Consider the following 27,488-nt stretch of genomic DNA (forward strand, 5'->3'; position numbering starts at 1 on the left):
TAATTTGATAACGTTCTTGATACTTATAACAATAGCCTTCTCTCACTGTCTTGGTGATAGGAAAGGCCACTCTGAAGGATGATTCTAAGTAAGTGTAGTTGATTACTTTCTCCTCTTCTTTCTCCTCTTCTCCCTATTTTTTAACTTCCTGCATCCCTCTCGCTTCTCAGGTACCCAGCACCTGGATGTGTCTGACACACTCCCCGTATTCGTAGCTGGGAGGGACTCCTGTGCCAGGAGAACTTCTCCCACTTCTTCCTGCGGACACCAGTGATGAGAGGAAGGGCTGGCTGAAGACCCATAAGCCTCCCAGTGTTAGAAGATTGTTCCTCTGCTCCACTCAGGGCTTTTCAGAGGTAACTTTGAGTTTGTAAAATGAAGGCTTGAAAACTTTCATTTATCACTCCTTAGTGAAATCTCAGGCCATTTTTGGGAGAGACTTCAGGCCTGGAATGAATTTTTCTGTACATTTAAACCACACCATATGGGCTTTCAAGGGAGATTCAATGATTTCAGCAATCGGAAAGAAGAATTTCTATCTTTTCTTTATCCTCCAGCTGCTCTGGAATGAATTTTAGAGATGGTCCTGAATACATTATGTGACACCATTATAATAATTCATACTTTATGGAGATTTCCATGTGATTCCTCATTTGTTGCTTATAGCAATGTTGTGCTCATCTCATTTTGTAGATAGGGAAAAGGTTTTAGAAGGGCAAAGTGATATGTCTAAGGCCTTAATGATGACCTCATTAACTCATTTAGAACACATGGATTGAGTTTCAGCTTTGTGCCAGGCATCGTTCTGAGTACTCAGAACACACAGTGAACAAAACAGATGAAACCCCTGCCCTCATGGAGATTGCATTTTAGTGAGGGTGTGAATGGGTATGAGTTTAGTGAGGGTATGAGTGGAAAATGGAGGTGGAGGCAAGCACAGAGAGACAAACAATATACAATATCAAATAGACGGTATGTGGGTGGTGTAAGGATAGTTCAGTGGTAGAATTCTCACTTCCCATGCCAGAGACCCAGTCCATACACTTCCTAAACAAACAAACAAGAAAAGCAAACAAACAAAATTCAACAAATGATGTTGCCATAATGGGATGTTTACATGGAAAAAGAATGAAATGTGACTCCCTCCATACAGCATACAAAAAAAAAAAAAAGACGATATAAGGAAGTAAACTATGTTATATTAGAGGAATAAATGTTGTGGAAAAAAGAAAAAAGTAGAGTAAGGCAGATGGGTGTTGGTTGCAACTTGAGATAATGGTAGTCAGGAAGGTGTCATAGAAAATGTGATACTTGAGCATAGACTTTAAGGAAGTGAGAGAGCAACCTGTTTGATATGTGGGGCAGAAGCCTTTAGGTCAAAAGGAACAGTGAGTACAAAAGTTCCTGAGTTGCTGAGTAGCTGGAGAGAAACCAACAAAAAAGCAGTGAATAAGAAGGGACGGAGTCACAAGGTACTGGAACCAACCACCTCTGACCAATCAAGCTCTTGGGAGAAATCTGGCTTTTATGATGGGAAGTCAGTGCAACATTTTAAGCAGAAGAGGGAAATGAACTGCACGTCATTTATTTTTTTAAATTTGAACCCAGGTCTCCCACCTGGCAGGTGAGAATTCTACCACCTAGCTACCCTTGTACCACCCTGCATTTCATTTTAATAGATTTGTTCTGGCCTCTATGTTGAAAATAGACTGTAGGAAGTTGAGGAAGATGGTAGATATGAGGGAGGCCATTTCTGAGGCCATTAGAATAATCCATCGTAGTAATCCAGACAAGAGACTACGGTGGCTTATTCCACTGGTAGCAGTGGAATTAGTGAAACGTAGTCAGATTCTGGATATATTTTGAAGGTCAAGCCCATAGGTTATCATAGCAGAGGGTTGTAGTGTGTGAGACAAAAGAAAAAAACCTTTAATGATGCCAAGGTTTTAACTAAATAACTAGATATAGTGGTCATAAGTAGAGATGAGGAAGGCTGTAGGTAGAGAAGGTTTGGGGCATAGGGAGATTAGATGTTTGAAAAGAATAGACAACCAAATGGAAATGCTGAATGGATGGTGATATCCAAGACTGATAGCTTAAGAAGTTGAACTGGGCTGGAGATATCATTGGAGTCCTTGGAAAGTAGTTAGTATTTAAGGAAATGAGATCAAATGAGAATCCCAGTGAGACAATGTAGACAAAGAAGACAGAGCTTGAAGGCTTGGGCCCTGGGACATTTCAGCACTATGGAGAACAAGAGAGAGGCAGAGCCAGCAAAAAGAGGAGGCTAAGAGAGGTAGGATGAGAACCAAGAGTGTGGTGTCTTGGGAGCCAAGTGAAATTATTTCTAAAAGAAGAAAATGATCAACTGTGTCAAATGCTGTTGACAGGCCAGGTGAAATGAGAACTGAAAATAGACTCTTGGATCCAGTCAGTGCCTTGTGGCTCATTGGTGTTCTTGATAAAAATAATTTTGGTCTGTCAGCTATGGCAACTAAAGTCTGACAAATTTAAGAGCAAATGTGGGGTTGTTGGTGGTGGGGGAATAGGAGACAGAGGTCATTGATAACTGCTTTTGAGACTCTTTCTTGCAAAAAGAAGCAAAATATGGGTGATACGTGATGGGATGGTAAATAAATTCAAGAGAATTATATTTTAATTGGAAACATTAGCAGTGTACTTTATATTTTAGATGCTGATAGGAATGATTCAGCAGAGAGTGCAATATTGATAATTAGGGGAATTGCTGAAATAATTTCCTGAGAAGGTGAGTGAGTGGGATTTGTACACAATGGGGTTATTAGCTTCTTTCTGAATATGGATAGTTTGTATGTAGGGTTAGACTAAACGACAGAGGTTGGGAGGTGCAGAGCTGGAGGCAGTATTTGGAGTAACCAGTAGTTCCCCTTGGATTCCTTACATTTTTTGTGGGTGGGGTGGGGTTAGAAAGTAAGCTCACCAGCTGAGAGTGGGATGGTAGAGGAGGGACCATAAATTAAAAGAGTCAAGGAAAGAAATAAAAGGGTCCTCTAGAAGGAAGGGAGAGTGAACGGTTCTGGGACGTTTGGTAGCCTGGTAACATCAGAGGACCCTGTGAGTTTATGGTCACACATTTAAAGACACTGATCAGTGTGATTGTGCTTTTCTCTAGACAGTTTCCCCTGGGCAGTTGAAGGCACATAGTAGGGCCAGAATTGAATTTACTGGGAATTGTCACTTGCTGAGCAGAGAGGGACATAGTGAAGGAGGGGTAAGAGTTGACCGTGCGTATTAAGAGCGATTCTAATAATTGCCAGTGGAGATGATGACATTAAGTGAAGGGAGAGAACTTCAAGGAGAGAGGGGCAGAGAAAGAGTCTTGGGATCCATGGATGGGAGGTGCAGGAGGGCGAAGGTCAGATTTACTTCCCAGTCCCAGGATTGAGCTACATAAGACTAGAGATGGTGGTTCTAGTGTGTGCATGGAACTCGGCTTCTGGGACATTTGCTGGAACCTATACCTTTTCCTCCTGAATTGCAAAGCTCATTCTTGGAAACCTCAGCTCTTCAATTACCCTACCTTGTGTTTCCATTGTACGCCGTTTTTGTGAAGTTAATTGTATGTGTTTACCTTCTTGAACTCTACCATCTACCGATATTACCAATATGTCCCTTTTGTAATACTGGGAATGTTACTAATATATTATTGACACATTTATTTGCTGAAACAAAGGGAAACCTATAGCCCCACTTAGCATTTTCTGTGGTAGACAACCAAGCACTATGAAAATTTAAGTTTGAAATTGCCTCTTCCTGTCCTCTTCCATGCCCTACAAATTAAGTACATTACAATTTTTTTTTAACCTTAGCTTTTAACCTTTTAGGATTATTGCATCTTTTTCTGCAATGCGTATAGTTCTCTGGAGATGTACAGAATCTCCTCAGGTGTGAGGGAAAAAATTACACCACCACAGAAGAAATGCACTGTATGGCCACAGCTGGACTTTTGCATTCTTTCCCGCCTGCCCACTCCCACCCGCCAGGACATTCTGTTTGGGATTGTTTCAAAAAAATTCCAAGAACTATGAAATGGTTTCATATTCAAAAAAGAGCCCTGTTGAAGAGGCCAGAATACCAGAAAATGACATTCCAGCACAAGCAAAGATATTTTTAAATGTTGAGGATTTATAAAGAGAAACAGTTTTAATGGAATACAAACCACCCACAGTTCACACTTCTGTGATTGAAGTAGCTAAATCTGATAGATTGTTTTTTTTTTTTTTAAGTTGTGAATGTTATTGGTTTAAAAAAAAAAAAAAGTAGAACTCTTTGGTTAAGAAGCTTAAACTCTGCCTTGGCAGTAGGTCAGAGTTGGGAAGAGCAGGCATTTGGAAAATTGCAACAGTGTTTGCTGAGCTCATTGCTTGTCTGTTTTTGGCTAGTCAATCTTTGAAGCAAAGGTCATTTTAAAACACTAACTAGAAACTAAAATATCAATATGCTGCTTTAGTTCTTCATGGTTTCAGAGTTACTCATGTGGAGAAATGAGCAATGTTTTTAGAAATGGAAACGGTTAGAGATGTTGTTTGGAGATGCTGGGGCAGAAAGTATTGTTAAAATAAATCCTAAGAACCACAGTTTTCCACATTTATCTCAGTTCTTTTTTTTACTAGATTGAGAGAGAGAGACAGTGCCTGGGCCCTTTTTTCATATATGTGTCCCGACGTCTAGGCTATTACTTCTGTTTTCTGGGTAAGTTTTCTAAAAGTCTTCTTGGTGTTTATACTTACCAAATTTGAGGAATAGTGATGACTACTACTGATAGAAGAAAAGAAAATAGCTTCTGTTCCCCATTACACTATAGAAAAATAGAGCAGCAGACATTTAACAGTTATCCTATGATATGCAACACCATGTTTTAGGAGCTAATAAAAGAGGAGAAACAGGATGGGCTTCTATTTTCAAAAATACAGTTTTCTTTGAGTGATATTAACAAGCTGAAGATGTGAGACTCCAGTCACCAAGCCATGAGCACAAGGCAAAGCCAACCTGAAGAAACGAAAAATTGATACTGAATGTTAGAAGATGTCTTCTCATAAAGGAGAGCATTTTTTTGAGCCTGTTTTGCTGTGGGGGAGAAGAAAGCAGCAGATGTTGAGAAGACAACAGAATTTGTATGCCAGATTGTATTAGCTGGGCCTTGAATATTTGCCAATCTAAGAGTTAAAATCTATTTTATGGGCAGTAGAGAACCATTAAAATTTGTGGAGAAGTGATAGGATTAAAAGAAAGAAATTTTGGACAGATCCCTTAGACGTTGCTTTGTTTCCAATGGAATGAGAAGACTGAAGACAGCAAAAATTGTGAAAATGAAATGGTTGATCCTATGGTCTAGCAAAAAGTAATGGATTTTTTCCCTGATTTAAAAAAATACATTTTTATTACTCCCCAAAGCCCAACAATAGACCTTACAGATATGTGTATGTACATTTACCAAGGAAATATCATTCTTTCCATCCTATTTGTAGTTTCAACAATATCTTATAACTTTAGTTACATTTAACATTATTGCATTAAATATTAATGAGAAGCCCATTATTATTTATTATAACGTGTATCATAAAATTCAGCTACTTCAATATCATTTTATCCTGGCTTTACTTATTTGATGATCTGTTTTGTGAGTTGTGTTAGGTAATTATTTTTCATCTGTGTATTTCTGTGAAAAAGCTAATAATTATTACAGCCATAGAAATGATGAATTAAGATAAAATTGACCTTGAAATGGGTCTTATTATAAATATGAGAAATAGTTGATGTACACATTTCAGGAGAAAACAAAACACCCAGATCATCCCATTTTTAAAAATGTTTAAATTTAAAAAGTATACACAAATTTTGTGATATTTTATCCTCCTTTGAACGGTTATGTATAATCATAGTAATTTTTTTTTTTTTTCATGGGCAGGTCCCAGGAATTGAACCTGGGTCTCCGGCATGGCAGGTGAGAACTCTTTCAGCTGAGCCACCATGGCCCACCCAATCAGTAATTTTTAGTACTTGGTGCCTATGGTAACAAGGTAGTTTAAAAATTAATAAAATACTTTTAAAAAAGTAGCAAAATAACTTCCAAGAATAAAATGTGACATTTAAGCACAGAATATATTGCATTAAATTAAAATTCTGCCGGGGAAATAAGAATGGTTATATAGCTTCAGAGCAATAAAGGAATTATATAAAATTTCTGTCAGAGAAAACCAAGTCTGCGCATACTTTAAAAAGTAAGCGGTCTTCCAGAAATGTCAACTTTTTCAACTGTTATATATTTTTAAAGACAATATTTCTAATATGCCAGGAATTACATCTTTTTCAATGATCTAAAATTCTCATTACAAATTTTAGATGGCAACAGAAGAATGTGCAAAAGGCATGCGTAGTTTTGCATGCAAAGTTAAAGCATTGTTGCAGGATGTACTCAAGCCAAAAAAGTGAAAATCTCTACTTCAGGCCACATGGAGTAAATGTGAGGCTCTGTGGGAGACTGCGGAGAGCGAGGTGCTTTGGCTTAGAAAACAGTTCACAGACACAGCTTTGCCACTTCTTGCCTGGGTGACTGTGGGAAAGTCACTTAATTCGGAGACTCATGCTTTTTTCATTCATAAAATGAGGATGACAACAGTGTTTTCCCTACCTCCCTGCCAGTCATTTGTAGGATCAGATGAGCTGAAGGATGGGAAAGATTTTCATAACGGGTCAAGAACACTGATATATTAGTTACTTGAGTTTCAGTTCCTGCTTAAAGGCTAAAAGGAAATGAAATGATCACAGGAAACCCTTTCTGAGGCACGGAGGGCAGGGAAAACGGAAGTCCTTGTGTATATGAGTATTGCACACATGCTAAAAACTGGAACCACAGGAGATGCAAAAAAAGGTGACCTGAAGTCCCTATTCTCACCATTGAAGAGGGCTGGGCTTTTAGAAGGTTATAGGAGCTTGTTTCATGAGGGGGGAATATTCCTCCTACAATGGAGGACTGTAGGAATTGACTGGGTCTGGCTAAGGGATGTCTTTTATCGCAGCATAGAAAGAAGGGTATGTATTAGATGAGCTTTATTTTAATCTGAGGCTCCTGAAGCCAAGCAAATTTGGATCCTGTGCAGATCTCCAGGGAGAGACAAAACAACCAACAACCACCGCGAACAGTTAGTATTTGTATCTTTCTTTGAAGTTTATAAATATGCACTGTCGTTTTGGTTTGTTTGTTTTGTGTGTGTGTTTTTTTTTTTTTTTAAGTTTTTACAGTACTCCTATAGTTTACAGCTGTTGTTCTCCTTGCCTTCCAGTTGAGAAGTAAAAGGCTGAAAGAGTATTATTCAAGATAATGCAACTAGTATCAGTGGAGGTGGACCTCAAACCCAGGACACCCAACTTTGAAATCTCATAATACCTCTCTGCTTCATAAAGAAGGATTTGGACTCTGAGGAGATTACTTTTAGCACCAGGAGAGCAGTGAGAATGAGGAAATCTTGGAAAATTTCTTGGTTCAGAAAGGAAGTGATTTAGAGTTGCCAGAACTTTCCCAGTCCACATGGACCGGTGGGGAGTGGTCTAGATGACTTCTGAATGTTGGAGTTTTGGAGGCGTCCCTTTAAAAGGTGTCAGCTTTTTGTCCTTCAAAAGAGATCTTGAGCCCCAGCAATATCTCTGCCCAGCTATGGGGGTTGAAAGAGGATGTATCAAAATAAGATGAATTATTTTGTGACTTTTAGGAACACCACGGTAGAGTCCATTAATGGGCAAGATGGCTAGAGGGAATGGGAGGTGCCAGTGAGTCTGTTTTGTCCAACCCTGGAAAAACAGGCTACGTGAGATGACCAAACATTGCTTTGGAATTCTGTTTGGGGTCTTCTGTGCACAGTTTAAATTAAAAACTGTGATCCAAGTTGACGCGAACACCAAAGAATGTAATTTTACCACCAACACCCCTGCAAAAAAATCAAATGTAATTTTGGGTTTTGAAAAATCATAGTAAGGAGCATACTGTGATAAACTTTTCCCTACTCCATGAATAAGTGAACCGAATGGGAGAATTGACAAGAAACAGGGTGTTTTGTATATAAATAGTTCCAGAAGGGGGGAGATCCTATTTCAGAATCCTCAAAGAGGGGTTTATCCTGGGAATGTCATTTCCCCGTACTTTTTTTTTTTTAAGAGAATCAACAACCCCAGTAGAACAGAGAATGCATTAAAAGTAAATGGTCTGAAGAAGATTCTTATTCTTTGAGGACTGGATTTGAAGGATGTTGTCTATAGCAGAAGGATTGTGAAATTCATAGACCTTAGTTGCTGGCATGAGTCTTTGGCCTGGAGTTCTCTCTCTCTAGCCAAGGTATTGGTGGAGCTGGGGAGGGAGTGGACATTGTCTCCAGGGCTCCGTTTTGGGAATCTGGCTGTGAAACTTGACTAGGCTACCATCATTTCTTTAAATTCATTGATGATAAGTCAACATTGGATTATCTAAATCTATTCAGGAGTAATGTTTGGTCTTAATCTTGACCTTTGAATTTAAGCTCTAGACATATACCAATTAAGCTGGTTGCTTTGTTTTTTTTAAATACATACATTATAAAAAATAAAATAAGACTACAAAGACTATTAAATAACAATTTTAATTCTCCACCTCGCCCTTCTCATACCAGGGTCTACTCCTCAGAGAAAACCACTAATATTTTTTTTGTTTACCCATGTAGAGCAATTTATCACACATACAGACTAGCCACTTTGAAGTCTTAGCAAGATTATGTGCCATGTGTTGTTTTACACAGTACTTTTAAAGAAGTACTATAGATAGTGTTTAATATGTAGAAAACATCACATATTTATGATGCATAATTAATGAGTATTCATGAACCCCTCTCCTACTCAAGAACATTGTCAGTACTACTGAAATGAAGCATGTGTTCTTTCCATACCTTACTGACGTGCTGCCCCACTTTTTCCCTGAACTACCTATTAATCATCCCTTGCTATTTAAGATAGTCAGTATCGTGAAATGATATACAATTTTATTCATTAAAAAAAAAGAAATAAAGAAATGGTGTCATGCTACAAGTCGACCTGTTCACTCAGTGTTCTGTTTGAAAGATTAACTGCATCATACCGCGTAGTTGTATTAATTCACTTCTTGTTTATATGATATTTGATCATGCTAATGTAGAGCAGTACATGTATTCTGTGAGGGACATGTGAATTATTTACAATCTTCTATTTTTATGAAACATTCTGATGCTGATATTCTTATACATACCTTCTGGTACATATGCCCATTTTTTTTTTCTTGCCCATATGTCTCGCAGAAGCTATTTAGTCCTGTAGAAAGACTAATGATTGACTTTGCAATGTCAAGGTGATTTCCCAAAGTGATTATACTAATTCATGTTGTCAGCAGCAGCAAATGAGTTTCCTTTAATTTTCATCCCTTTATTATCCCAGCACTTGGCTTTATTAGGCTTCATAACCATTGCCAAACTAATAGTAAAGTGGTTTTAATGTACTAATAATGTTGGGTCTCTTTTCACATATTTAATCATCATCTCATTCATTTATTGTAAAGTGGCTATTCACATATTTTGCCTAGTTTTCCATGGGGTTGTACAATTAATTTCCTTATTGAAAGCATTCTTTGTGCTTTCTGAAGACTAGTATTGTTAGTTTCATGATTTAAAAATATTTCCTCCCTGTTTGTAACATTTATTTCCACTTTCTGCAAGATGTGTTTGATGAATAAAATTCTTGATTGTAAGATATTGTACCAATCTCACCCAGTTAGGGCCTTTTAAAGACATTCCTGTGTATGCTGGAGTCATAAATGTATTCCCTTGTAGTTTCCTTTAAAAGTTTTAAAATTGTTTGGGATTACTTTTTGTTTCTAGTGTGAAGTAGGAATCCAATCTAATTTTTATCCGTAAGGATAGATAGTTTACTTAGTGTCATTTGAATAGCCCTTTTCTTCCTCCATTGATCTAAAATATAAACTCTTATGTGGGGCGTATATCAAGTTTTCAAATATGCGTGGGTCTGTTTCTGTGTTTTCTATATTTAGCTATTGATCAATTTGCCTGCATCTGCATGAGTGCTGCCCTCTCTCTGCTTACTATAGTTCTCTAATAAGTCTTGGTGTTTGGTCCCCCACCTTATTTTTCTCACCTTTGCCCTCTTATTTAGTGATGTTTGGCTGTTTTGGGCCTTTTCTCTTCAGTAGAAATTTTAGAATTAGCATATGAAATACTTCAACATCAACAGTAACTAAAAACAGAGCCTTGTTGGGAATTTGCCTGGATTGCATTAAATCTTTAGGTCAATTTCGAAAAACATCACCTTTTTTTTTACATCGAGTCTTTCTATCCATAAGCCTTATGTCACTCTCCAATATAGGTATATCTTCTTAAATCTTTTGGTAAAAAAAGTGTACTTCTTTTGTGTAGGTCTCATTCATCTTTTGTAGAATTTGTTGCTCGCCACCTTTTATCAAGCCTTTGGAAATGGTTTCTTTGTGGTAGTATACCCATGTAATAGACCTTTGCATATTAATCTTACACCCAGCCTCTTTATTAAACCTTTATTATTTCTAATATTTTGCCTGTGTATTTTCCTGTATTAGAAAAATCATTCATGAATAATGAAAGTATTATTTATTCCTTTTCAATTCGCATACTGTGTATTTCTTTTGTTTTGCCTGAGTTAAGACTTCTGGTGCAATGTTGAATTGAAAGAGAAATAGAAGATATCCTTTCCTTGATATGGATTTTTATAGGAAATTTCCTAATTTATGTTAGAATGGTGTTTGCTGTCACTTTTTCCCAAATTCTCTTTATTAGGTTAAGGAAGTTCCCTTCTGTTTCTATTTTGCAGAGATGTTTTTTCATGTTTTAATCATATATGCATGTTGTGTTTTATCAAAGGCTTTTTTCTGCTTGTATTAAGTGACTATGATTCCTACTGTTTTTCTCTTACTGTATTATATGTACAGCTTTTTATTGTGTTAGACTTACTTGGCACTCAGAATTAATCTAGATTGTTTGATTTTGTCTTTTTTTACATACACGTGAGATACACATCTGGATTCCATTTGCTATTATTTTGTTTTAAATTTTTGCTCACTTGTGACTTTGGCTTCTATTTTTCCTTTCTTTAACTGCTTTTGCCTAATTTGAGAGGGCGTTTGTTTTCCTGTTCCTTGGAAAATTTGGAGTATGATTTGAATGATCTAATCTTGAGATTTTGGTAGAACTCAGCTGCAAATATGGCCTAGCAGTTTCCTTTTGGGAAGATTCCTTTCAAGTGTGTAACATTATTTGAACTGCTTATTTCTTCTCGAGTTGGCTTTCTTAAGTCACTTTTTTTTCCTAGGATTACATTTATTCCCTAGTTTTCAAGTGTATCAGCATAAAATTATTCATGTAGTTTTAAATCACTTGTTATTTTAATAACAAAACTGTTTATTTGGGCAATGTCTCTACTTTGTTCTTTGACCAACCTGCCAGAGATTATATATTTTATTATTCCCTTCAAAGAAAAATACTTTTGTGTTTGCTGCTCCTCTCTTTTGCAACTTCATTTTGAATTTTATTCATTTAGTTTTTATCTGTGAGATTTATTTCTTTGTACCGTCCGTGACTTTATTCTTCAGTTGCTTTTACAACTTCTTATGTTAAAGGCATCTCAATAATTTTCAGTCTTCTCTTTTTCATATAAGCACTTAAGACTGTGAATTTCTGCTTCATAAACTACTTTAACTTTATCATATAGGCTTTGCTAAATAGTATTCTCATTGAGATTTAATTCCACATATGTTTAAATTTTCTTCTTTCCTGTATTTTTGTGTATTTGTTTTTTTCTTTTTTATTAGTGCAGTTGTAGGTTTATGGAAAAATCATGCAGAAAGTATACGCTTTCCATGTATAACCCCACCCCCATACACAGTTTTCCCTATTATTAACATTCTGCATTAGTGGGGCATTTAGTGTATTTTTGTTTCTTTGTTTTCTTATTCCGTTTTTTTTTCTTCGTGCAATTTAGAATAACCATTCTGTTATAATATACTTTATATCTCCTTTTTCTGGATTCCAGTGAAATTTTACCATGTGTACCTAAGTCTAAAATAAAAATCTCAACTCCTTAGTCCTCAAAACCCACAAGAACCTTAAAATACTTTAACATCCCTCCTGAATAAAGCCTTACATGCCAGGTGTACTTTTTTAGTTCAGTCTGTTTTCACTGACTTTAGTTGTTTACAGTGGGAGGGACCAACAGAGAATCTAATTCATATTGAGGGAAGTAAATGTCTCCACTTTAATTTTACACTATTATATTGTTGTTGATGCTGAGTATATGGATGGTTCCTTATTTCAGAACCCATTTCGGTATTCAGAGTATCAAAGAGTATCTAGAAAGTTCTTCATGGCACTTATACAGATTGTCAATGAAGTGAATTCAGCAAATTCTCAGTGTAGACAGAGTGCTTTTTGATCAGTTGGGAAGAGATGAACGGTTCAGACCTAATTTGTGCATAAGCTTTTTTATACCTTATATAAGCTTATAAAAAAAATAACAAAAAAATAAATAAAAAATGCAAACATTTAAGTTATTAGTAAAGAATGGCATTCTTGATTTTAAAACATCTGCAAATTTTACATTTATTCCTAAGTTTTTTGGTTAGCATGTATCAACATTTATAAAGAGATACCGCCCCCTCTTCTCACCCCAGCCGAACAAGAAAAGAATAAGTAAATGTAATTTTTAAAATAGAAAGAAACCACTTTATTCCATCTTTCTCGGTGATTTGAAATTCTGGGACACTTAAATATTTCATTAGCAAATGTGTTTATGAGGTATCTGTGACAATATACTGGAACCTTTTAGGGCAAGATAAGAAATCCTTTTCCCTTTCGACGTTATAGTGTAAGGCAACACTGATTACCTAGATATAGCATTGTAGAAGGTTCAACCGAAAGAAAATCATGGTGATCATGTAGAACAATGGTTTTAAAAATTATTTTGGGGGTAATGGTACAGTAACCCTTTCTTCAAAGAATTCTTATGTGGAAGCTTAGTGTCTTAAAGAGAAAATTTAAAAAAAAAAAAAAAAAGTTAGCCCAGTCATTGAAATTGCAATAGATTTGGGCGACCTCTACTCTGTACCAACTAAGGCTTCCTCTCTGTGGCCTCTGAGGCAAAGCCACAGTGCCCATGGAACCCACGGACTCACAAGAGCGTATTTTGAACATAACTCCTCCATTTCAAAAGGAGAGGAAGTGGAAGCCCAGAGAGCATAGAGGGTTGACTAATGATTGTACCAGAGTTCAGTTTTCCCCAACCTTTTAGGCCCACACGTCTATCAATAGCTCATTTTTACAACCATGTATTTTTGCTACTTCATGTAAAGCCAGTTGGGAAATGATTACTACCTTCTCATTTTTATCTGTTTTCTTTAAGTTCTAGCCTCGTGGTTGGAAGTTTTGCTTGGAAGATCTCCAGTTTTCCAGCCATCTTGCAATATCTCCTGAAGTCCCCAGCCCAATGTTTGCTGCTAACTTCTTGGGTGTCTTTCTAACTATAGAAGAGCCTGTCGAGTGTCTGGTGATAGGGATGTAATGCAAACAACCTACTTTTATTCTGTCTTTTGTTTCCTACAGGCCCTTTGCTAGCCTTCTCACTGTTTGGTCACAAAGGGATTAATTCTTCTCAAACAGACGAACCACATGCTATTTTTGTGCTGTAACTTTCCAAAGCTTCTTGCCCGTCCACTTCTCCAACCACACACTGAAACAAAAAGTGTATTTGCAGCTATAATCAGCACACTTAAATACTAGTTAAATTCAGAATAAGTACAAAAATCCACACAGCTCCTGACTCTGAAAGAAACTGTAAAAATAATACATGACTGGTAGGCCCCAGGAACCTTTGAAAATAAGGTGATCCCTCATAACCTTTTTCAGGCTAGTGGATATTCCAAAATATCCCAGATTACATGTTAAGGGGATTGTCTGATTCATAGAGGATCTGTCTGACATTGAGTCCTAACTGCCAACTGTTGAGTTCCTTTCTTGTTTCTGTTTTTCTGGGCCAAGATGCTCAGGAACAGCCACATATAATTTTACAAACTCCTTGAGAAGAGGCTGGGTTAAAACAGACTCAATTAAAAAAGTAAATGGATTTAGCAGTAAATCTGTAAGCCAGGAGGGAATAGGCATTTCCTTAATTGTCTTTGCATCCTCAGACCAATCACCATGTGCCACACTTGGTAGGTGTCAAATGACTGAACTAGGTGGTCCGAGGTACTTAGGGTTGGAAGGAATGTTAAGCTCCTCGCCATAATGTTTCATTTGTATCCCGCTAATATTTTTACATTTTGTTCATCTACGTCATCTCATTGATCCTCATGACACCCACGGGATGTATTGAGGCACATGGGATGTACAGTTGTCTTGGGGAACTAGAAAAAAAGTCTCAGATGATGGTACTGAGGCTTCTAGAGGTTTGTGAATTGGTCTAAAAGCTTATGGATTTGATTTGCAAAATTGAGTATTTGAGCATGGGTCTCCACAATCTTAGACCAGGATTAGTTCCATTTCATTATTGATTCCAGATATAGCCCCAAAGATGTTCTAATTTAATCTAGCCACGTTCTGGGGCTTCAATGTGAGATTACCCCCTCATGCATATGGGTGGGTGGTTTATAGTCCACTCTTTCATATTTTATGTGATAGCTTTTTAGATTATATTTATACACACACACTGTGGAAAATAGGAGCACCATTTCTCAAATTATTACTCCCCTGCAATATGTTTCTAACTGATTTCTTTACCTCCAGTGCAGCCAGAGTAATCATTCTGAAATGACAAGCATATTAAGATACTCTGTTTAGAGCTCTGTCTTTGGCCTCACGGGCAAACTTGAGACTCTTTACCTGAGCCTATGAGGTCGTTCCTGGCTTAGCTTCAACCTCATCTACTTTGAGGCCAGCATCATGCACTTGAATGGACTGTAAGGAATGATTTGTCGTTCCCCCAGACAACTGTTAGCTTTCACAGCTCTTTGATTTCACACTGGTAATTCCTTGCCTATGATCAAGTGCTTACTGGAAGTTTTTTCTGAGAGCCATACTGGTTGAGAAGTCTCTTCTTTGTCTAAACATGCATCGCTCAGCACTATAAGCACTGATTTATTTGGCTGTTGTAGAGTATAGGCTCAGCATGTAAGGCAATATATGGAATCAGGCTTTGAGAGTGTTTAGAAGACACTTAGTAAATGTTTGTTGGATGAATGAACTGCAATTTTTAAAAATTCCTATTTGAATTCTCTTATATGCCTGTGCAAAAAATATGACAGTTTGGAAGGAGGCGGTTGTGTGCAAGTAGATGCTTGAAGTTATGGTAATTTGGAGGTAAACTGGTCTTATCATTTTGGCATTTTTGGTCCTGGGTTTAAAGTATCTAAGTGCCAGGTACATTGTGTTATGGAATTTTCGGGGGGTAGAGGGATACCCTGCTTTATTTATCCCTGTATCCAACCACACAGTACCTGAAATTAACAAGAGCTGGCTCTTAGCAAGTGTTTATGGAATCAAATAAAACTATAATTTCTCCAAACCCTTCGAGTCTTTGCAGCTGTCTACTTTTGTGTTTCCTCTGAGACCCTAAGAGAAGAACACCTAAGGCTAGATTCTGAGAGCGACTTCTTTCTAAATGCTTTTATTTTAAATAATTGTTCTCATTCCCTCCCACCCCTTTCTCAGTGTCTGAACTAGATATTTACCTACCTTGTAGGTGCTGCGGGCCAACTCTTAACTCTCCCCCACTGCCATCCCCAAATCTCAATGCATTTGTTCTTTTTAGCAGCTTGACTTTGACTTTCCTTTTGGGTCCTGAATGTGCCCAGTTAGTCAGTGATAAACTTGGGAGGGGCAATGAGGATGAAATTCCAGGGAAGCATATGGATCGCTAGAGGGTTTTTGCAACATTGCTTTGGAAAATTGACAGATGGAAGCATGGCAGCAGACTTGCAAAATGGCTGTCGTGTAGCGCCTGGTGAGTTGTCTTTTTGGAACATAATCACCACTAAACTTTGCCTCAGCAATCCCACTGTTCTCTACAACTGCTCTTACTGAAAGGCTGGTGGAAGAGCCAGAAGGTAAAAAGGAACAATTTGAAGACATGAAACAACTAACTCAGCAAACTGCTATGACAAATTAGAAAGAAAAAAAACAAAAGACAAGTCTTCCTTGCTTTCTTTCCACTACTTGAATTATCAACCAGCTGGGGAGGAAAAAAAAATTGTATTTTAGGTTGCATTTTAGAAGAAGCAGCCTATCAGAAAGAAAGCATCAGACCAAAATGTCTTAGTTATCTATAGGTTTCTGAGCATATACCTTGAGAAAATTGCCCGCTTGTGGTCCAGAAACATGAGGTTATTGGAGCATCAGCCCTTCAGGGGAATTACAAGAGTCAGGTTCTATCTCGCACCTTGAACATACCTATGTGGCCGGCTTTTTTCCTGAATCATAGTGGTGAGTTCATGGCCCTCTGATGTGGCTTTTTTGTGCCAAGCCATAGCCTCAGTGTCCACTATTCTGAGAAAGTTCATATGACCGTAATTGATTTCCCAAAGGGTCCTCAACTGACTGGATCTTTCCCAATGAAGGCAGTTGCTTCTGCAAATCTCAGCAGCAAGATGCTCAGGGGTGTTTGGCCAGAGCATGTTGAAGCAGCTGTAGCTTACCCACATTTCAGGCACACGTGTGTGCAAATGCATAATTTAGAGGAATAAAGTGTCTTTCTACTTCCCTTATTTAATTTTAGCCATCAGGGCAGGTGGTGTGACTTTATTTACAGAGTGCTCATCCAAAGCCTGTTTCACAGAGGTAGAATTAGAATTATAGAATTTCAGAACCTGGAGGAACTTTTGCACTAATATAGACCAGACATTTATAAACTGTATTTTTTGGGGGGGGGGGGGGGTGGTGGCAGAAGACCTACCCTTCCCTCCCACCTCCAAACCAAGTATCATGCGTGAATGTATGATCTGATCTGGGGAGTGAGAATCAGAACGCTCTTTCCTTCTGCCCCAAACTTCCTCCATGGTTCATGTCAGCAGGTTTGGAGTCTGAGGCCTGAAAAGATCGCTGGCTGGTCCAGATGCACATGGCATGTGCAGCTAGAATACAAAGTAGGACGATCAGGGTGCTGGTCACTTGTTCTCAGTTCACTTACCAGAACACATTGTGTACATTTGTCTGTGCTCAGTCTTCATGGAAATTGGCTCTGATGCCCCAGCAGTCCCATAGACTCTTGAACTCTAAGAGAAGTTAAAGCCTTCTCTTTATAACCCCTCTTTTTCGAGCTGTCACTCATGTGCTAAAAGAGGATAATTGTGTGAGCAGACAGGACAGTAACGTAATGGGTGACTCGTACTGCTTGGCCATTTCTTAAAAAAGCTTGTAATTATGGATTTATATTAAATATTAGGGAGCTTTAGTTCCCTTTGTTTACTTTAAGAATAAGTTTAAAAACTATTTTCCCTTTCAACTGAGCTTTAGATTTTTACTCTGATTTTCTCTAAGGAACTTAGAAAAGTTATTTAGAGAATGTGTAGTGTTGGGAGTCTCCTATATCCAGGCACTGAGAAGCATTTTACACGTCGTATCTGCTTTATTTCTCATGGCAACCGTACGAGGTAGGCATTATTCTCATCCATTTTTTTCACATGAGAAACAAAGACTCAGTCCTACAGAGCTGTTGAGTGGCTAATCCATAATTAAAATCTAGGTTTGCTTGACTAACATCCTATGGTTTTCTATGGTTCACCTCTTTCCACTTGTTTAGCTGTAAGAACATGTTACCTTTATTGAATGAGCTTTACACATTTATGCCTAGTCTCCCTAGGTCAGTTCAATTCAGTATATATATATACATATATATATATATTTATTTATTTATTTATCTTGTTTCTCCTTCACAAAAGGAAAATGTTAGGTGCTATGCTGATTTGGAAGGATTTTTGTACCCTAAAAAAAACAAGTTTTAATTATAATCAATTGTGGGAGTAGTGGTTTCTTCTAATCCCTATTCTTTACTGTATGTTGGAAACTTTAATTAGCTTATCTCCATGGAGATGTGACTCAGTCAAGTGTGGGCATTAAAGTTCATTAAGTGGAGACGTGTTTCCACCCATTCCAGGTGGGTCTTGATTGGTTTTACTGGAATCTTGTAAAAGAAGAAGCACTTTGGGAAAAGCTAGAGAACAACAAGAGAGAAAGCCACAAGATTCTGAGAGAGCGGAGAATACCGCAGAACCACCAAGCAGAGAGTCCACCAACCAGCGACCTTTGGAGGTGAAGAAGGGAAATGCCTCCTGGGGAGCTTCATGAAACAGGACGCCAGAAGAGAAAGCTAGCAGATGACGTCATGTGCCCTTCCAGCCAAGAGAGAAACTCTGAACATCAAGGTATCTTTCCTTGGATGCCTTAGATTGGACATTTCTGTAGACTAGTTCTAATTGTGACATTTTCTTGGCCTTAGAATTGTAAACTAGCAACTTATTAAATTTCCCTCTTTAGTAGCCATTCTGTTTCTGGTATATTGCATTCTGGCAGCTAGCAAACTAGAACAGGTACCTAGAGAATGCAAAAATTAGTGAGAAACTGTTTTTTTCCTCATCAAACCAGTAAGGAAGAAGCAAGTAAGCAGATTTGGGTCGTGAACTGGGCCACTCAACCCAGTGGGCACTGGGACAGATTGTAAAAAGATCAAGGCCTGGAGCAGGGGGACCCATCTGAAAATACCATAGAAGCTCTACTAAGAGTTATCCTTTCACCAATGGTCAGGTTCCATGAATTACACTTCAGATCCTCTTGCTAGTATAGGGCTATTGCTCAACAAATGTTTGCTGCTTGTCTGGTCATCTTTTACTCCCCTTGGAGCAGAAGACACTTGCTGCTGTCACTGAAATATCCTACTGACTTATGTGAGAGGCAGAGCTGTCTGCATCCCAGGTAGAACGTGGTACTGCTGCCAAGTAATAGCTGTGGGAGGGCAGCTGGGGATCTTATACATAAGAAGCCTCCCAGCCAGTTTATGTAACTTCAGTGAACCCTCCTCTCTGTATCTTGGGCGTCTCAGGAAGCCTAACTTTCAGAACTTGCTTGCTTTCCCAGTGGAAAGTCTGGGGGTTGCCGGGAGGGGGAAAAGGTAGAGAGGAAGTAGAGGAAATGAGATGAGGGGTGGGAAAATGAAAGGTAAATGCAAGACATTTGTAGAATTATTTGTTTGTGAATCAAAAAAACCAGAGGTCATGGCATAAACTTGAAAGTTCACATCCAGGGTAGGATTAATGTTGTTGGGACAATTGTCCAGAAATTGTCTAGTGGAAAATATATACATACATATTTTATCACAAGGTGCTAATGTACCTACTCACCTACGGAGATCACACAGCCTTACTCCTTGGCATTTCCTCTTTGTGCTTTTAGTTTCCTAAGACCATCCCAGCTTTCACAGTCTGTGATTCCAAGAATGAGTTTTTTGTTAGAAATGGACAGATTTCCTCTCATATCTGGGAAAATAATTTATGGCAGTAGAGGTCATTGGAAAACTAAATGGAAACATGGGTGGAGGAAAAGTAAACTGTATTTTTCTTTTGCTCAGTGCCGACCTTACATTTTCCTTTTCTTTTTTCTTTTTCCCTCTTTAGTAGCTAGGAAAGATGTACAACGTAGACATTTGTGTCTCTGGAAGTGGAATCTTTACAAAAGAGCCAAGCCCTCTGTGGTTTCCAGATCAGCTCTTAGAATCTGGCTTACTTTCGCAACTTTTGCTTCCGACAGTTGGAAGTGAGCCTTCACTTTTGTTTTGTTAGAGAACTTTAGTCGGGGAGAGTCCATCTGTATCCCTAGATATTATCTCTTTTATAAATTCAACGTGAGGGACCACAGATTTATCATGGAAAGGTGATAACCAAAACACACAACGGAATAAACTTAAAATCTTAAATTTGAGAGAAAGCAAGCAGAAAAAAAAGATTTTTCAAAGTTATAAAAGATGTGGTCTCTTCTCTGGCTGGTTACATCATTTATTGAATCTCACGGGTTCCTCATCTATAAAAATAAGAGGTTGTACCAGGTAGCTTCTGGGCTCTTTCCCCTTCTGAAACTGCCCTGGTGAACGTGCGCTGGTAGTGTGAGGGTATGTGTGTGTGTCCGTGCTATCTCTGAGATGGAGAGAAGAGCCTTGCAGGGGTTTTAGGTCTTCTGCTTGCTTTCACACGTACAAGTGGTTTGTTTACTTCCTTCTTCAGCGAGAAAGAAGAACTGAAGAAAGAATTGGCCTGTCTTTTGTTTTGAAATTGGCAGTAAAGTAATTGGATGAAGTAATTGGTCAGAATAATGCCAATTTAAGTTCTGTGTGTGTGTGTGTGTGTGTGTGTGTGTGTGTGTGTGTGTGTGTTTAAGGAGAAAGCTTTAAAGGCCTTGTTTTGGTGTTTGCAATTAAACCTCTCCTTGATGTCTTTCTTGATTCATGGATTTTTGATTTGTTTTCTTTATACATGTTTTGAATATTCTCTTTAAAGCAGCCTGTGATATGGTTGCAATTGGGACAGAAAAATACCAACTGTTCTTCTTTTCTTAAGTCTGGTACCAAATCAGTCCGTGGGACACTAATTGCCTCTCATTGCACCAAGATAAAGTCTGTTGTGTCACAGATATTTGATTTGTATTCAAATTGTGTTTTCTTTCTTTAGTTTTACTTACGTATTATAATAATAATGTGCAAGTCAAATCTGACCAGGAGAAAACAGACTATTTCCTTAGGGGTGGAGGTATTCTTTTTTTAAAGATTGATTTTCTGTGAAAATACATTTTTCATGTTAGAATGCCAGCTGCTCATTAAGAGACCTTTATTGAGCACCAATTATGCTCAAGGCACAATGATTAGAGCTTTTGGAAATCCAGAGTGACGTGGATCCAGGCTTCAAGGAGGTTTCAGGGCAATTTGGAGGGATGAGGCATGCATGTGAAGCGTATAATTAATATTTTCTTGCAAGAGCCGGATAGCACTAAGAAATGGGAATTCCAGTGACAGAAAGCTTATTGTGGGTGGCTCACCTTCAGTTCCTGAACATGGCTGCTAAATTTCCCTCACTCTCTGGTCGTTCTGCCAAGAACAGACCCTCTCTTCTATTTCACATGGCAGCAGCCTACCTATCCACAAATAGCACCTCTTCTATGAAGCATTCCTGATGAGACCATCTGGAAATGCTATTTCTCTTCTGAGAGCTCCCAAGCAGTGTAGGGTATCATGGAATTACTGTTAGCTAGAGAGTCTGATTAGAATTAGAAAATCTCCATCATTGACTAAATGCATATAAAGTTTGGTGTGAACTATTAAATGAGCTGGTGTGAGTATTGTTTTCCCTCATCTATTAAGTCAGGATAACACTTATCTCATTGGATTATGGTGATGATTAATTTAACTCAAGTTATGAACGCTTGTAACACTCACTGAACTATTAATAAAACACTGGTTCTTTCTTTTTCTGTTGTGCTTAGATATTTATGCACTGGTCTTATTTTATCAACTAAATTGTAGACTTTTTGAGACAAGGGCCATGTCATACCCATTTATATACATACCTATAGAGTATGTATATATGTGGTTATATAAAACCCCATATAATTCTGTGGTTAATGACTGGTCAGTCCCCAAGCCAGTGTGCTTTATTGCTGTCACAGAGATAGTGTTGAATCTTTGCAAGTTTTTAAACGATGATGGAGTTGAAGGGAGTAGACGTGATGACAGTTTTAAAAGATGAGTAAATATTTTGGCTGTCCCAATACCAAGAAACAGAGAACAAGAAAAGAGATGGATGTGGACTAGAATCAGGCTAACAGGATCTGGCAGTAGCAATTTAATTTGCAAAATCCAACTTTCTATGTTCCAGATATTTGAATCCATTCTTTTCTGAGCCCTACCTTCTATAAAGATATAATGGGGTCTAGAGAGACAGGGTCACAGGTAATATCGGATAATATAAACACTAAATACCTATAAATGCAAGCCTGACTTTAGGGGTAATGCACTTGCACCCTCATTAACTGGGCAAGAACTCTTTTGGTTGAAATGACTTTTATCTATTTTAGCGATAAAAGAGTTCCCACTCGTTTTGTTGGACCTGCAAAGTTAATTATGCAACACATTCTTGGCAACAGCTTTATATTGGGTGTACCCTGTTACTTGAGGAATTAATGATGCACTTTCTTGGGACCATGTCACTATATTAACTCTCAGACATTGTCACACAGTAAACTCTTCCTTGGTTTGTTGTTTTCCTAAGTTGAACCAGTTTTCTTTGCTTCATTCTCTTTCTCAGATTGAACATGTAAAACAGAATAAAAGAATGCTACAAGTGAAGAGAACTGAATAAGCCATGTATTTTAACTTCTTCCCTCAGTCCCTCCCTTTAATTGACAAAGATAAGTCTAGCTGGTTAATGCCAGATCTAAGGATAAAACAGAGGAGCTCTGACTCATGTGTCTGTTCTGTGCCAGTCATTGGATGACATGTTAGCTTGTTAAAATGAATATAACATAGTCTCTGCTTCCAAGTAGTTGGAAGTAAGGTATACAAGTGTGTACCCAGGACAGTGGTTCTGCATTTGAGGCAATCACTCAGATCACAGCTGTTTAAGAAATTGGGTGCTCTAGTCTTTATATTTTCCTCAATTCACCAACTGCTGCATTTTACCAGTGCACAAGACAGACTTGATAGGAATTAATGAAATGATCCAGAAAAGAGGAGTAAGATCAAACAGAAATCATCACAAAAGTAGTAGAAAGAAAAAATAATAAAAAAGACACTCTTACAAGAGAACATATTTGCCTCCAATCTGAATTTTTATTTTTTAGAATTAAATAGGATTATAGTTTTGAGATTAACGAGATAGGGGATTAGGTGTACAAATTGGATTTCTAGGTAAAAAGAATTCTGGCATGTATATTATTGGGTGTTTCATTTGAAATTGTAGAATGATGATTTTCTTCAATATGTATAAAAATTTCCTCTCACTCTAGTTTGCAGAGCTTTTGTGAGGATTAGGCATCATAAGAAATGCAAAAGTACTCTGCAGACAAATAGGATATGCCCTTAGTTCATTAAGAAGGATGGATTGGAGGAGGTCACAGCTGTCAGGCTTTCCCACTCTATTTGCAAGGCCTGGGTTCTCAGTGGCATGTGCAAGGCTGCCAGTGAGTGCTCCAACCCCTCACAATACTTTCTAAGGCAGAAACACTGGGGCGAATGGGCTGGTGGCACGAAACCCCAACCTCTGCTCGGAGAGGAACAGTTTTCTCTCAACTACCCTAAATATTAAGGGCCTTCACAGAGTTTTGGGGACTCGTATCCCATAGAGAGAGAACCTTTTATAAGCCTTGGACAAGGATGTACAATGGAAGCACATATAGTGGATATGCGTGTATGCAACTTAATTGGAAGTATGGAGTTATTGATAGGCCAGTGGCACAGATTTGGGGGAAGTTTTTAAAGATTTTTTCCCTATGTGCAAAATTTCCTTTTCAGATGAACAGTTAAATAAACACAGTATTTTCTTGCTTTGTAATTGATGACAACACTCCATGGAAATCTCTCTTTTCCCTGCCAGATTGCTGTGTACTTTGTATTTGGTGAACAAACAAAATTTGTTTGTGTATATTTATTGGAGTTTTCAGTTTTTTAAGCTTCCAGCTTTTAAATAGGATGTACCTTTCAGTTTCAAGAGATTTCGAGGGTGTAGCGTTATAAACAAATAAGTACATAAAAGAGAGAAAGAAAAGAAAAACATGTACCAAACACCAAACCACACATTCAGTATTGAGAAGTCATTTGCTCAGCCAGCAGTTGTTGCTTGCCTAGTCTTGTGAGGTATTGTAATGGACTTATTTCTCAACCAGCATTTTGTGGTTAGAGAAAAATGGTGATTTAAATGAAACATGTAAGTATGATAAAATGACAATACTGGCCAGAGAAGCTATGGAATATTTTAAAATAGGGGTTATTCTCAAAATTTTGGATTTCTTCACTTTCAGAAGCAAACAAACAAAAATAATAATATATATTTTTTATGTTACCACCACCAGCACCACCAAAACTGTCTCTGGTAGGCATAACCTCCTTTGGTCTTCCCAGAACCCAAAAAGGCTGTGTGCACTGTGGTTTGTTTTGGAAGGAGAATAAATTGCATAGTTGGTTAAAAAGAAATATTTTAAGGTAAGGCTAATAGTAGCTAAATTCCTTTTCCGTGACAACTTCCTCCTTCTCTTGCATTTTTGAAGTCTAGTAAATATTAGTGTGAGTGAATGAGTGATTTAGAGGCTATTTGGAGGTAGTCTGGAGAATCTCAGCTTTGTTGAGGATAGTAATTTGGTGTGGTGTTTTGTGAACGGAATGATTAGTAAGTCAGTAGTTATGGCAGTAGCTCAGATCTCTGCACTGAAGTTAATGCTTTAGCTGTTAATGCTACCGAAGGGTCTGTTGTCGAAATCCCTATTGCCGCATCTCTGGTTATTTACCAGACATCTCCACATAGGCTCTTTTATGTCCTCTAAACATCCATGTTTCTGGCCTGTGCAGACTTCTTTTTTTGCAAATTGACCTGACTTTCCTGACTTCTGTGCTTTTTGTAATGGTGTCATGCGATTTTATAGTCATCCAAGCGAGAAAGTTTGAAGAAATCTGTGACTCACCCTTCTTCCAAGATACATTCAGTCGCCATATCTGTGTAACATGTTCCTTTAGCGTTGACTGTCACATCATCCCTTTGCTTCTGTGTTTTCCTATTGTCACCCACTGCATCAGGGTTTTTAGCAATTCAAACATGTAGTATGATAAATTCTAACCTAGAGCTATGTATTTCAGTTCTTCTCCCTCTGATTAGAGTCTAATATCCCTGACAGATTACTACAAATCGATTTGTGAAAACGTTATTTTAGAAAATGAATTCCTCATCCTCAGAAAGATACAGCTCATTTGTTTCCTCCTAGAAAACCTCCCCTGGAGCATATAGCCCGAGCACTCATCAGTTCTTCACAAGGAGCCCTAGACTGCTGGCAGCAGCCCCAGGATTTGTTGAGTTCTCCTTTAGCTGACCATGGCAATGACCCACCCATATTGCCACCCTTGCCACTTCTGAGCCAGTTGGCCCAAGACAGCCCCTGCATTTTTTTGTGTGAGGCATTTTCTCAAAGTGCCCCTTTACCTACCCTTGTGGCAGGTGGGAAATGTGGGAATTAGTGCCAGTCCCACCCTTGAGCACCCATTAACCGTTGGTTAACAGAAGTTGGTGAATAACTACCTGAGCTCCCTTACCTCTTGGATGGGGTAATTATGAGATGGGTGTTTGACAGGAGCTTTTCAAGTTTCCCAGGGGCATGAGCATCTGGTAACCACAGTGGTAACTTCTTGATAATAAACCTTTATTGGCTGCTTTTTCTTGCCATCTCACTTCCCTGTGCCCCAAATAAACTATTCAACTTAGTTGACTACTATTCAACTTGTAGTTGAATAATTTTCTCTGTCTGCTCCTGGAGGAAGCCGAGTTAAGATACTTCTACAGACCTCTATTTTCTTATGAGTAAAATGAGAAAAACCCAAGACATGCTGGGAGAATCAAATGAATTAAAGGACATGAAAGTACTTTTGAACTCAAAGCAGGAACCCATTTGATTTTGGAATTTATTTTTTGGTGGACTTCCTAGTAATATTTAAAGGAACGATGTTTTTTAGGAGTGGCACTGCATGCAATGAATCATTGCTATCTATGGAGTTAGAGGAAATCATTCACTCTTGACAATGGATTCTTAATTCTGTAGGAGTGGTTGTTAGTTGCTTTTAAATTGTGTACTCCTTCTCCATGACCTGCATTACTCTCCTACTCTCCAGGGCATTGCAACTAAGGCATGAAACAACATAAAATTTTATATGAAGATAGAATATTATTTTCCGAGACAGTGTTAGATAAAAGCAGCGTGGCAGGGCCAAAAACACTAGGCTTGGAGTCAGAAAGCATCCCTATTCCTTCCAACCCCAAGTGTATCCATTTGTCAAGTTCCTTCTCCTCTCTGGGCCACCATAAAGAAGTTTGGAAGAGAGCTGTGATCAGTGTGCTTGGAAGAAAAGAGCCTCCTGTCTCTTTATTTGCACTGGAACATTAAAGTGAGGTTATTCTCCAGGATTATTCACAAGTTGGACTATCTTGTAAAGTTACATTTTAATAATATATGTATATTTTTGCATGGGCAAACACTGGGAATCAAACCTGGGTCTGTGGCATGGCAGGCCAGAACTCTGCCTGCTGAACCACCATGGGCCACCCCATTTTAATAATATTTATTTTGTTTGAAGAAGTGGTGGGGGGTGGGGCAGTGAAAATGTGTGACAGAGAAGCAAACTACTGGTTGGCATTTCTAGTTTAGCCAGTTGTTGTTCACCTCCTCAACCAGAGCAAACCAGTATCATATTCTGGGAAAGTAGAAAAGCAAACTACTGGTTGGCATTTCTAGTTTAGCCAATTGTTGTTCACCTCCTCAACCAGAGCAAACCAGTATCATATTCTGGGAAAGTAGAAAAGCAAACTACTGGTTGGCATTTCTAGTTTAGCCAATTGTTGTTCACCTCCTCAACCAGAGCAAACCAATATCATATTCTGGGAAAGTAGAAGCTACTCCGATTATTGAAATGTGTTCTTTGTGGCTACACCAATAATGAAGGGACTTGTGCTTAAGAGCAAAATTCCCGGTGTTGAAGAAATGCACTTCTACAACTCCAGGTCAATCTGTTCTCTTTACAAGAAACAAACATATCTGAAAAAACACTCATTTGCTCCAGCCATATACGATAACACCCAGCATTACCTGTAAATTTCTTTTTTATAAATTAGTTTAGCCACAGTGCCTAGAAAAACAAAGGAACTTTTCTTCAGGCTAAGTAGACACGTTGAACTTGGTGAAGTAACCCGTGCCTTCTTGAGTCTTCCTCCTCAAATATCTGATGGGTAATAACAGCCACAGCATTTGTTTTCAGAACATCTCATTGAATCATTGCAGCGAGATTGTGAGATTGGCAGAACATGGATGGTTTCTGTCTGCCAGGTGAGGTCACGTGCTCAGGGGCATGGTGGTCATTAACCCATAAGCACCTACCGATTGGGCATCTGGATGCAGGGTATGGTCCAGGTGTCCTGCCTCCCCGTCCAATGCTGTGCCCACTGCCTTTGGTGACAGGCCATCATTGGGGGTAGTCATAGTGACAGCATAGAAATTGTAATTCCTTGAAAACATTTATTGCATGCCAGGCCCCGTAAGTAGTATTGCTATATATTAATTTATTTAATACTCACCTCAGTACTATGAGATATGTGCCATTATCCTCATTTTGTAGATGACAAAACTGAGGCCCAGAGA

General features: G+C 38.3%; 1 protein-coding gene across 5 annotated transcripts in view; it reads left to right on the forward strand.

Annotated features, from left to right (window-relative positions):
• The window catches only part of RNF144A (ring finger protein 144A), a 139,591-nt gene that overhangs the window by 33,846 nt on the left and 78,257 nt on the right, over positions 1-27,488 (forward strand). For 4 of the 5 annotated variants that reach the window (XM_077153115.1, XM_077153112.1, XM_077153111.1 and 1 more), the window contains exon 2: positions 171-356. The exons of the other annotated variant lie outside the window; for it this stretch is intronic. The gene's annotated coding sequence lies outside the window, so the exon portion shown is untranslated. The remainder of the gene's footprint in view (positions 1-170; positions 357-27,488) is intronic. 5 annotated transcript variants of the gene reach the window in all.

This window comes from Tamandua tetradactyla, chromosome 3 (genome assembly GCF_023851605.1).
Source record: "Tamandua tetradactyla isolate mTamTet1 chromosome 3, mTamTet1.pri, whole genome shotgun sequence".
Taxonomy (NCBI): domain Eukaryota; kingdom Metazoa; phylum Chordata; class Mammalia; order Pilosa; family Myrmecophagidae; genus Tamandua; species Tamandua tetradactyla.